The sequence below is a fragment of the Pteronotus mesoamericanus genome, unplaced genomic scaffold (genome assembly GCF_021234165.1).
Source record: "Pteronotus mesoamericanus isolate MK-2021 breed Mesoamerican mustached bat unplaced genomic scaffold, CSHL_Meso_final contig_52, whole genome shotgun sequence".
Taxonomy (NCBI): Eukaryota; Metazoa; Chordata; class Mammalia; order Chiroptera; family Mormoopidae; genus Pteronotus; species Pteronotus mesoamericanus.
The window spans coordinates 19227252-19239965 of NW_026555189.1; positions in this window are offsets into that span (position 1 = coordinate 19227252).

The window sequence follows — 12714 nt, forward strand, 5'->3', positions numbered from 1 at the left end:
CAATGATATCCATTACTGTCTTCATTCTCCAAACCAGGAAACTGAGACCCAGAAAAGGAATTCGATTTGTTGGAGTGTCTCCCTCCCCCTACCTCACTGTGAGGGCTCTACTCTGTTCGCCACCTCCTTCATACACACTAGCTGCACTTCCTCTTGGATACCAGTATCCTGCTTTCCTGAAAGGAACAAAACCTGTCTGATTATTAAATGGGTATAAATTCAATAGACGTCCCTAATCAGGCACCGAGTGTGTCCCGAGCATCTTGGCAGAATGTGAGGAGCAGACCGTTCCAGCCCTCAAGCAGTTTCCAGTTAAAGAAGGGGCGCCGCCTCTGCATCAGCCGTTGCAGCCTGGAGTGACGGCCGCAACGAGGTCGAGCCACACACCGTCTCGTAGCTACAATCTCGCTTCCTCCGCAAAAGCCTAATGAAATTGCTATGATGGACTTCATCTTACAGAGCAGGGAACTGAGAAATATATACTTAGATGAATTGTCCACGGCCGCACCAGAATGGAATCAGGCTCTGGTGGGACCCCAAGTCCACGCTCTTACCATCCCCGCTGCTGTGTGTCACGGCAGGGCTGGGCGAGGCGGCAGGGTAGCTTTCCATCTGCTCCCATTGCGATGGAAGAGGGCAGGATGGGCAGATTTCTTGGGGCGGGCGCGGGGGGCGGGGTGGTGCTGGGTGTGGTTAGAACGCAAGCTGTGCCCTGGCTGGCGTGGCTCCATAGACTGAGCTCTGGCCTGCAATCCAAAGGGTCACGGGTTCGATTCCCTGTCCAGGCAGGTGGCCGGGTTGTGGGCGGGGTCCTCAGATGGGGATGAAGAGGCAGCCACTAGATGTTTCTCTCTCTCTCTTTCTCCCTCCCTTCTCTCTCTGAAATAAATAAATAAAATCTGAAAGAAAGAAAGAAAGCAAGCAAGCAAGCAAGCAAGCAAGCAAGCTGTGATAAACTGTTTAGGATGAAGGTCAGCCACTTTCCCCCACAAGGGAAATGTAGTCACTAAACTCCAAAAGTCTTTTGTCTTGCAGCTTAGGGGCACAAGTTTGGGGCCACAGCGGGTTACTGGAGATGACAGCAGAGAGGCTGAGCCCTGCCCCCGCCCTCTTCCCTCTGCCGGTTGGCCTCTTTGGACTCCAGGAGCAATGCAGGCCACATTTAGAAATACTTACTATGCTCATAGACCAGGTGATACCAGTGGGTGCCAGACCCAAGGGGACCCGAAAAATGAAAGGGGCCCGCGGTGGGACCGAGCCGTGGCGCCAGCAGCCGAGCCAGTGGGGCTGTGTAATACAGCAGGCCCAGCAGAGCTAGCAGTACCAGTGGTGAGAAAATGTGCCACGGGACCCTTTAAGGGAGGTGCAGTGAGGAAATCACGATGCAATACCTGGAATTCTGGAAAAAGACCGCGCAGCCCACAGCAGGAAATGTCATGCCTTTTGAGAAACAGCTCCTGGCCGGTCAGTTTGGCAGCAGTCCCTAGTAGGTTATGACGTGAGAAACTGACTCGGCTTGCAAGCTTTAAATAATAATAATGACAGTTGCCATTGTTATTTCTTAATATAGTTATTACCAATTTGGTGATATAGCTAAATAAAAACCCTTATAACGATTATTGTCTCAGTTACTATTTACTGAGGGCTAGCTACGTGCCGGGCACTGTGCTAAGCACATTCCACCCATTATCGCGTTGCATCAGCAGGTCGGTCCTGGGAGATGCAGGTACCTTCTCAACCCTCATCTCCCTCAGGAGGAGACTGAGCTCCAGAGAAGTTTAGCAACTTTCCCAAGGTCACGTAGCTTTACTGGGTGGGGCTGAGATTCAAACCCAGGTTCACCCTGCTGTGTGCTTTCTTCTCATTATATCCCCCCCCCCGCCCTGTTAGAGCAGTGGTTGGGGGTCAAGCGGAGGTCAGGGATTATTTCGCCCTCCTAGGAGACATTAGAAAATACCTGGAGACATTTTGGTTTGTGATAACCAAGAGGGATGCTATCGTCACCTAGAGGATAGAAGCCAAAGGTGGCGTTTGTATTAGTTTCCCAATACTTATGTAACAAATAACCATAAACAGAGGGGTTTAAAACCACAGAAATGTATCGTCTCACAATTCTGGGGGTGAGAAGTCCTCAAACAAGGTGTTGGCAGGGCCGTGCTCCCTCCGAAGCCTCTAGGGAAGGATCCTCCCCAGCCTCCGCGGCTTCTGGCAATGCTTGGCGTGTCTTGACTTGTAACCCTATCACTCCATCTTCACCTGGCTTTCTTCCTTGTGCCTTGTGTGTCCTCTCCTCTTCTCATAAGGACAGAACTCATGTGATTCAACCCTGACTGGTGTGGCTCAGTGGGTTGGGCATCGTCCCATAAACCAAAAGGTCGCCAATTTGATTCCCGTTCAGAGCACACGGCTGGGTTACAGGCCAGGTGCCTGATTGGGGGTTTGTGAGAGGCGAGTCATTGGTGCTTCTCTCCCACACTTTCTCCCTCCCTTCCTTTCTCTAAAAATAAATAAATAAAATCTTTTTTTAAAAAAAAGAAGTCCTTTGATTCAAGGCCAACCCTAAATCCAAGATGATTCCATCTCAAGATCTTTAATTACATCTGCAAAGATCCTTATTTCCAACAAGGCCACATTCTGAAGTTCCAAGTGGACGTGAATTTGGGGCAGGGCACCATTCAAGCCACTACACTACAAAACACACTTCCATGCACAGGAGAGACCCTCACCACAAAGAATGGACTGGTCCCAAATGTCACTAGTGCCGAAATTGGGAAGTTCTGTTTTAGAGGGAGGCATTTCTACTCCAGGAAGCAATGAGCGCACATCTGTGCTAATCCGGACAGCCACAAATGGAAAGGGTCTCAGAGCAGCTTAAAGCCTAGAGCCCACCCTCACCTCCACTCTTCTGGGACCACTTCTTCTGACGGTCTTTAGTATCGCCATGTGGATGCTGCCTCTGCCTAGCATTTTTGTAGCACTCTGCATTTTGACTTGAGAATGACCCACCTAAAGTATTAAGCTTCAAACATTAATAGGAAGTGCCTGGCCTCTTCTTCCCCCAAAGGGAAGATGCTAAAAAATCAGTAAGAGGAATTCAGGCTTATGGGCAAGTGACTATTTGCATGTTATAGAAAAGAGGCCAGCCCTGTGGGGCAGACCATCATCTGACGGCTGCGGGAGCACTTTCCTCTGTTCTTGCAATAGCTACATTGAGTACCCGCTCTGTGCTTGGCCCTGGGGATGCGGCAGTGAGCAGCTAGGCATGTGCGCCTGCTCACAAGGAGCTTCCAGTCTGATGTGAAGAATTATAGTGAGGCGGGTGCTGTAAGAGAGAAGTGCAACATGTGCAGATTTCAAGGGGTCATGAAAAGCTGGATCGGGTGGGCTCTCAGCTGAGATTTAAAGACTGAGTAGGATTCAAATCCAGGTGAGTCAGACTCATTAGTCCAAAATCAACCCCAAGCTTAGTCCCCCCAGGCAAAGACCAAGGGATGAGCAGAATTAAAAGAGGAGAGGGCTTGTGCAAAGGTCCAAAGGGCAGAGTGAGCAGGTCTGGGGAATTGAAAGGAGATCAGCTCACGATTCACCCCTTGGCAGAGAAAGTCATTACTAACCTCCACCTCTGGGGTTTCCTCCTTGTCCTCTGGAGGCGCCCTTTGACCTCCTTTCTAACGTGAGTTGTTTGGGTGCTTTCTCTTGGTGTCCACGTCCAACTCGACTTCCTTTTCATTTTCAGGAAACCCAAATCCTGAGATGCTCAAGTCCCGCATATAAAATGACATAGTACTTGCACATAGGCCACACCCTTCCTCCCCTATACTTTAAATCATCTCTAGATCACTTATAATACTTAATACAATGTATGTGCTTTGCAAATAGTTGTTACACTGTATTGTTTAGGAGATAATAACAAGGAAAAAAGTCTGTGTGTGTTCAGTGCAGAGGTAACCACCCTAGACCAAATTATAGAGACATGTGAAACACATCAGCAACAATGTAATATTTTTTCCAAATATTTTTGCTCTGCCTTTAGATGAATCCCTGGATGCAGACCCTACAGATAGAGAGGGTTGACTGTATTTCATTGTGTTTATTTACTGCTCTTTGATGAGCTTTTGGGGCGTTTCCGCTATGAAGGTATTATTGTAATAAGCGCTGCTAAGAACATTCTAGTAAATGTCTTCTGGTGAACCTAGGTACACACTTCTGTTAAGTATACACTTAGGGGTGCAACTGCTCGGTCACGGTATGTTCAACTTTAGTAGATACTACCCAACAGTTCTTATCTGAGGCTTTCGCTTTAAAAAAATATTGATTTGAGGGAGAGAGAGAAGGAGGGAGGGAGACATCAGTTTGCTGTTCCACCTACTTATGCATTCATTGGTAGATCCCTGTGTGTGCCCTGACGGGAGATGGAACCACAGCCTTGGCATATCCAGATGATGATCTAGCCAATGGAGCTACCCGGCCAGGGCCAGGCTTTCGCTTTTCAAAACAATCAGTGATACGGGGCACTGCGCCCGCCTTCGCTAACAGTCGGCTGTTTGTTCACAGGCATTTATGGAGCTCGGCTCTGTGTCAGAGCCTGGGTGAGCTATTGGAATGCCAAGGTGGGAAGGCCATAGGCTAGACCTGGCCCATGTGCCGAGATCTAGTCCTTCTTCCCTGTGTTGCAAGGAGGGATTGGGGGAGGCAATGAGTCCTTTAGGGTGCATTTCCCAGGCTCCTGGGTCAGCTAAAGGGCAGGAGAAAGGAAGTGGCTTGGGGGGCGTCCCTCTGTCTTCTTTGGGCAATGCCTCTTGTTGTGAGTGCATCACTCCTGGGGATCCAGCTCCCTGAGGACAGGCCTGTGGCGGTTTCTGCTTCTGCAGATGACCCTAAGCCCTGGGCTCCAGTTACACCACCAGCTCCCTTGCGCCTCCAGCTGACAGTGGTAGTGGCTTCCTATTCTTGGTGGTTCCTGAGCTTCCCCACTCCTGCACCACATGTGATCCAATTCCTTGCAAACAAGAGGTCACGAATGAAGCTTTAAGGGATGATGAAAACCTTCCACTATCCCAAACTACAACCCCTCCCCCCAGGCCAAAGGGTCCCCAGATCTCCGCGATTCCCACCCTTGAGCAGGCTCCCCGAGTGCGTGCAGGATTGAAATGGCCCCTTGCTTCTGTCCATTCTGGAAAGGACTCCCCCTTTAGGACTGCTGAAACGAGGCTCTCTGTAGGCTCTGCCCCACTGGGAAGGAGAGGAGGGAGCTGTGTCCACCTCTCCTGAAAAGTGAGTCACTCTGTCAACATGCCCTTCTGATGTCACAGCTGGTTCTACCAGATCCGCCTGGAATTGGGCCATGTCCTTGCCAAGCCAGACCTTCTCCCTCCTCCCCGGTGAAAAACAGGAAGCACGTGCCAGATGGAATTACCCGGAACCCCATTCTATTCGAGTCTTTCATACTTTCTCAGTCTTTGTAAGACCATTATGACTGAATGACAGAGAGGAAGAAGAAAGTGTTTCCTCCCTCCTGACCTTCTATCTCAATCCACACTCCAAAGGAAACCATTATGAACAGCTCATTGTGGAAAGTCCAGATTCTGTATAATGCACAATCTTCTTTATTTGGATTTTTGTAAGAGCAATTTGAGGTTCACAGCAAAATTGAGGGGAAGGTACAGAGATTTCCCGTGTACTCCCCGCTCCAAGCCAAAACGCACAGCCTCCCCCATTACCAGCCAGGGAGGTATGTCTGTTGCACCCGAGGAACCTACACTGACACACCGTCATCACCCAGATTTCATAGTCTACACTGTGATTTACTCTTGGTAACGTACATTCTATGCGTTTAGACAAAATGTATAATGACATGTATTCACCATGACAGTATCATATTTTCACTGCCCTAAAAACTCTCTGTGTAAAAAAAAAAGAAAAGAATTTTAAAAACCCTCTGTGCTCTGCCTATTCACCCTTCTCTCCACCCCAACCCTGGCAACCGCTGATCTTTTTACTGGCTTCATCGTTTGCCTTTTCCTGATCATCATCTGGTTGGAATCAGAGTGCATAGCCTTTTCAGACTGGCTTCTTTCGCTTAGCAATATGCACCGAAGGTCCTTTCATATCTTTCCATGGCTTTCCTAGCTCATTTCTTTTTAGTGCTGAGTAATATCCCATTGTCTGGAAGTTTCACAGTTTATTTATTTATTCACCTATTAAAGGATATCTTGGTTGCTTACCAGTTTTGGCCATTAGGAATAAAGCTGCTGTAAACATCCATGGGCAGATTTTGGGGTGGATGTAAGTCTTCAGCTGCTTTGAGTAAATGCCAAGTAGTGGCATTGCTGGATTTTATGGTAAGAGTTTCCCTAGTTTTGTAAGAAACCACCAAACTGTCTCCCCAAGCGGCTTCCCCATTTTGCACTCCCATCAGCCGTGAGCGGGAGAGCTCCTCTTGCTCCACATCTTCGCCAGCATTAGGTGCTGCCAGTGTGCAGAGTTTTGGCCATTCTGATAGATGTGTGGTGCTATCTCACTGTTGTTTTAATTTGCATTTCCCGATGACATGGGATATGGAGCATCTTTTCATAGGCTTATTTGCCATCTGTATATTTTCCTTGATGAGGTGTCTGTTAAGGTCTTTGACCCATTTTTTAACTAGCTTGCTTGTTTTCTTACTGTTTTATGAGTTTTAGGAGTTCTTTCTATATTTTGGATAACACTGTTTTACCAGATAGGTCTTTTGTAACTATTTTCTCCCAATCTATGGCTTGTCTTTTCATCCTCTTGTTCATATTCAATTTTTAAATTTTAATTAAGTTTCACAAGTAATACACAATTTATCTTTTTTGGGAGAGAAATGAAACAAAACAAAATCTGCCTTGACTTTTATCCCCGAACTGAGCCTGTTTTTCTCTATGTGTTTTTCTTTGTACATTTTCCTATTTCTGTGAGAAACATATAGCTCGATTTTGTGTGCATGGGTTTTGTGTAAATGCTGGCATATCATACCTTTCCTTTGTCAGTCACAGTAATACTGAGTCTTGAAGGTCCATCCCTGTTAGGACATATGCAACCACCTTGTTTTAAGAATAGCATTATATACTATTAAATGCATATATCACAATGTATTTCACCTTTTCCTTTATAACATTATTGTTTTGAATTATTATTTTAAAAATTTTGATCAAATTCATGCATGATCATGGTATTAAAAATCAAATGATATGACAATGTTTATAGCCAAAATCAATAAGGTGTCCCCCCCCACACACACACGTGCATACACGTACATACATCCTCTCCGAGTCCTGCTCCTCTGAGAAAATGACTCACTAATCTTCAGCTGTTTCTTTGGGCATTTACCTCCATATTTCAGAGCATGATGCTTATGTGCTATTTCTTCCTAGGGTGGTCGATGTGGGTTTAATGATTTATACTCCCCACCTCACCCCCTTGTCTCCCCTCTCTTCATTCCTCCCATATAGTTACATGATGCTTTTCCAGTTAAATCTGTATTCTCCATTTACATTATTGTGACCTGAAAGGATTTTTTTTTTTTCCTGCCAAGTAGTCATTCTCAACTCTAACTCTACCCAGGGAGATTTAAATAATCCTGAAGACTAGCCTGCACCCCAGATCAATGAAGTCAATGTTATCTTCAACATTTTCTTCTCGCCCTTCCTTGAATGTTTTATTTCTGTTGTCACTATTTTTTTTTTTTTTTTTATGTATAAGACTATCCTGTTTCTGAGTGCCTCCTGTAGCGGACACCGTTGGCATTAGCCCCTGGCATTCACCCCTTGGCACCTTGCTGCCCAGGGCTGTTTACTGCAAATATCTGCAGAGCTCTGCCCAGGGACTGTTTTCTTCCAAGTAACATTCGCAGCCCAAGTGCAGGACAAAGTGGAAGTAATGAAGGTCACGTCCCTTGGAAGCAGTCGTGGGTCCTTGCGCACCAGTTGGGATACCTCTGAGGCTGTCCTGTAGGGACTGCTGGGGTTCCCAGCAAGATCAAACTCCAGACGCCCACAGCAGCAACTGGCTAGAACAACACCTTTTATTGGCCTCTTTCTCTTCTCTGTCTCACTTTTCAACTCCGCAACCAGTATTTTCTGGGATTACCTGCCAGCAATCACTTGCACTGGAATTGCTGTCTCAGAGTCTGCTTCTGGGGAAACCCAAACAAGACTCTTTTTATTTAAAATTTTTTTTTCAATTACAGTTTACATTCAATATTATTCTGTATTCGTTTCGGGTGTACAGCATAGCGACTAGACAATCATATACTTTACAAGCATTCCCCCGAATATTTCCAGTGCCCACCTGGCTCCATACAGAGTTGTTACAATATTATTGTATATTCCCTAGGCTGTAATTTACATCTTTGTGACTATTCTGTAACTACCCATCTGTACTTCTTAATCTTTTCACCTTTTATACCCAACCTCCAACTCCCTTCCCATCTGGCAACCGTCAGTCTGTTCCCTGTATCTATGAGCCTGTCTCTATTTTGCAAACAAGATACTTTTAAAAAATAGAATCCTATTCTTGTTTCACGGATGCAATACCCTATTTCTCTGAGGATATTAATTACAGTGAGATTTAACTTCTGTTTTAACAGACTCACTCTTGAAGTTTTGCTGCTACACGGGGACTTAGCTTCATAGTATCTGCAGGTTAATTTTCCGGCATTTCTTCGGAGGTGACTCTCCAGTCTTCCGCCGCAGTGAGGACATGTGCCCTGCCGGCAGCATCCTCAGAGCGAAGTGGCAGGAGGGACAGGGGTCTTTCAAGGCAGCATACAGACCTTCCCCTACAACGCTACTTTTAGCATAGTGTCTCTCCCTGCCTTCTCCCTGGTGCCTGGTGTCCTTCTGCCAATAAACCCCTGCCAAGGTCAGAAAGGGGCCCTGGGTGGTTATTCCAGCTATAATTGCTAAGGAAAAAAATCACCCAAAACTAGTCTAAACAACAACATTTATTTTATTATCTCTCATAGTTTCTGTGGCTGAAGAATTTGGGAAAGTCTCAGCTGGGTGCTTCTGGCTTGGGGCCTCTCTCAGGAGGTCGCAGCCAGAATGTAACTGAAGCTGGAACCGCAGGGGGCCAGGCATCCACCCTCTTCTCTCTGTCTCTCATCTCTCTCATCTTGACTCAGGTCCACACCATGGAGTTTTCCATATGGGTTATTTTGAACTTCCTTACAGCGTGGCGGTCCCAGACGGCCACGCTGCCCACGCAGAGGCTCAGGATTCCAGCACCAGAGCTCCAGCCTCATAAATGACACAGCACGGCCGCTGCATTCTGGTGTTGCAGCCTGGGCCACCTCTGAGCTCCTCTGAGGATGGCCCTGACCTCGGGGAGGTGTCATCTGAGTGCTGCCCAGAATCAAATGACCTTTTCCACCACGCACTGCCGCACCGACGGAGATTCCACCGCATTCCCAGAGTGAAGTAAATAAGTTGCCGCCTTTTAAAAAATGCGACTACGTCTGGGAGGGGTAGGCCTCTCGCAACACGTCATTAACACATTGTGAGGAGCTTATCAGATGCCGACCCACACCCTGCAGAGACCAGGCTCTGCGGAAGTGGGAGTTTTGTCTCCTTGGAAGGAGCGGGGAAGGGGTGGGAGGGAGCTCCGAGGGGACCGAGGCTGCTGCGCTCCAGAGGCGTTGATCGGGGTTGCTGGGACGGCCAGGATGGAATGGGTGGGGGAAAGCAGCCTGCTGGGAAAGTTTTCACCTTCATTCATCGATTGATTTGTTTACTATAAGTCACCTGCTGCGCTAAGTGCTCGGCACACACTTTTTCTGCTTTCTTTCTTTCTTTGCGGAGCACCCCGTGCCACCCCCTCTCGCTCTCCCACTCTCCAGGCCACATCTGCTTGATCCCAGGCCCCCTCCCCCGCCCCGTCTGACCGTTGCTCACCTCCCGCCCAGCCACGCCCCCTCGCTGGCTGGCTGCCGGTCTCCTCGCTGGTCTTCCCGCTGCCCTAGTGGCAGCCCGAACAATCCTCCATCAAACTGGAGTGTCTCCTACATTCGAAATGCTCCGGTGGCTGGCCACCTTTCTCACTAGGAGAACCCAATCTTAACAATGGTCTCCAAGCTGCTACCGGAACTCTCCCCTCACCTGGCCGACATCATCCGCCCTCTGGCTCAGCCACAGGACTCCTGCCGTTCTTTCCTCAGGCCCACTGCGGTGTTCTGGCCGGCATATCCTTCTCCCAGAACTGATGGGGCTTATACCCTTACTTCCTTCAAGTCTCAGCTGAAATGTCACCTCCACAGAGAGGCCTTTCTTAACACCCCATCCTCCACTTACAAGGGCCCTGCACGCGCCAGGTTGCTCACTGCCAGAAAGGATGGTTACAAATATAGGAAGGGGGAGAATGGATTCTATGGTGTTAGACTGGAATTGCGGAAATGGAGTGAACTCATGGTTTTCAATAGACGCAGATATATATAGAAATGAATACAGATGGAAGTGTATGTGTGAGTATGTACATACATAGTTCTCTAGCTCAGTCCACTGGACAAGGCCTGAAAGCAGCAATAGTCCAATAACAGGGAGCATTCCTTGTGCCCAGATCTTGGCTTCTAAACACTATCCTCCACCAAAAGGAACCAGGTCCACGGAGAACTGGTTGAGTCAAGCCTAGGGCAGGAAAAGTACAAGATGAGCCTGGAACACCTTTTGTGCCAAAAAATAAGAAAGTGCCCAGAGGATGATGGGATACATCGAAAGGAGGCAGGAGCCAGCTAGGAGAGCCAAGTAAGGGGGCTATTTGAACATTAAAATAACTAATGCTAATAATTGATTATAGCTCATTGAATAAAATTTGGAATCCATGAGTCCATACCAATGTAAATAAATACATAGAAAGTTTGACCATGATGAGGATAATTACACGATTTCCAAAATACTTCCCCATAAAATACATATTCCTTAATGTTAGGTAGCTGAGGTGGCTAAGAAAGGACCTGGAGCCAAAGATATCCAATTAAGGGCTTTTATTCGAGGCAGGGTGCTGCAGTCAGGGGCGCTGAGCCCGAGAGCACTGCAGCCGCCAGGGGAAGGGTCGGAGGGTTTTTAAGGGTGTGCAGCAGCACACCTTCCCACCCCCACGGGGAGTCACCCTGCTGATCTGCCTCAGGTGTCCTGGGGCAAGACAGTGTCCTCTGATCAGGGGTGGCTGTTTCGGGGACAGAAAGTCTGGGAGATTTGTGGGAAACAAATCCTTGTTTCTGGGAAAAGCTCAGGAGAGAGGGGAGTGAGCAGTGAGGATTCAGCCGGTTTTCAGCAGGATGCCGGGGGCTGTGCCCCAGTTGCTTCCAATAATCGGGAATCTTGTGGTCAGGTATTCAGCTGGTGATGCATACCTTCTCTGTTCTAGCATAGGCAGTGTCTTAGGTCCTCCTTATTACAGGACATTCTAACACTTAAAAAGGAAAAAAAAAAAGTAACTTTATGATGGATGGAGAAATCTGGCAGACGCTACCTTGACACTCAGTGATTGAAGTTCATGCTGCATGTATAGTGGGACAAATAGAAATGGCACGCAGCTGATAAGATGTGAGAACACAGAATAATTTCTGTGATTTTTTTGCCAAAGATATACCATATTTTGCCACGTATAATGCACTTTTTTGCCCAAATTTTTGAGGGAAAAATAAGGATGCATATTACACATGGGTTGTACTACTTTCATATCTATATAAATGTTTTAAATTCTTTTATTTGTGCTTATGGGTTAAAAGTGTAAATCTAGAAAGCAATAATGATATCTGTATGCAAAATAGTACCCTGGAATATGATCATTGGTTTTGTTTCTAAATATAAATAAATAAAAAATTAAAATGAAAGATTTTTTCCCCCTGAAAGTTTGGGCCAAAAGCATGGGTGCGCGTTATTCATGGCAAAATATGGTATAATCTGACCTAGATCATGAAGAACCATCAGATAACCCCAAACTGAGGAACAGGTTGCAAAGCAACTGGCCTATAATCTTTCAAAAAAAAACTGAAGAACCATTCTAAATCAGAAGACATTAAAGAAACAGGACAACTGTAACTTTGTGTGTCAATGGATGATCACTAGACTTAATGTGGTGCTCATTTCACAATATATACCACATACTTAATGCTTGTGTTGTGCATCTGAAACTAGTATAATGTTATGTCAATTATACCTCAATTAAAAAAAAAGACAAACATGATGACTAAATTCTACGTGTGCTTCCAGAGGAGATTCTTTTGCCCTAAAGGACATTATTGGGGTAAATGGTAATTTAGAATGGGGTCTAAGGATTATGGTGTTGGCAGACTGATAATTTGTGCGCTAATTAGAGCAAGTCTTTGTTTGACTTCAAAATGGTACCAACAATGCCACTGATGCTGCTGTGCTTGCAGACAGGACCATCTTCTCCCAAACATCTCTCACTGTCTCTGCGTCTCCTCCTCTACTTTCTCTAGGAAAGGATCAGCCCCCACTGGAGGCGCGTGGAGTTTTGATCTCCTCGCGCTTGGATTGTGCTTTCAGGGGCTGCAGGTCCTCCAGGGGAACCTCTGTTGTACTCCGTGCTCCTGCGGGCTGCAGAGCCGGCAGGCTCCCACATTCACGGGGCGCACGCGAGCGTCTGGGCTTTCCTTGTCATCTTCCAGTCTGACAGGAAGGCCTGCAAGCGTCCAGAAATGATGCATTTCCTAAAACAAGAAGTAGAGCTTAT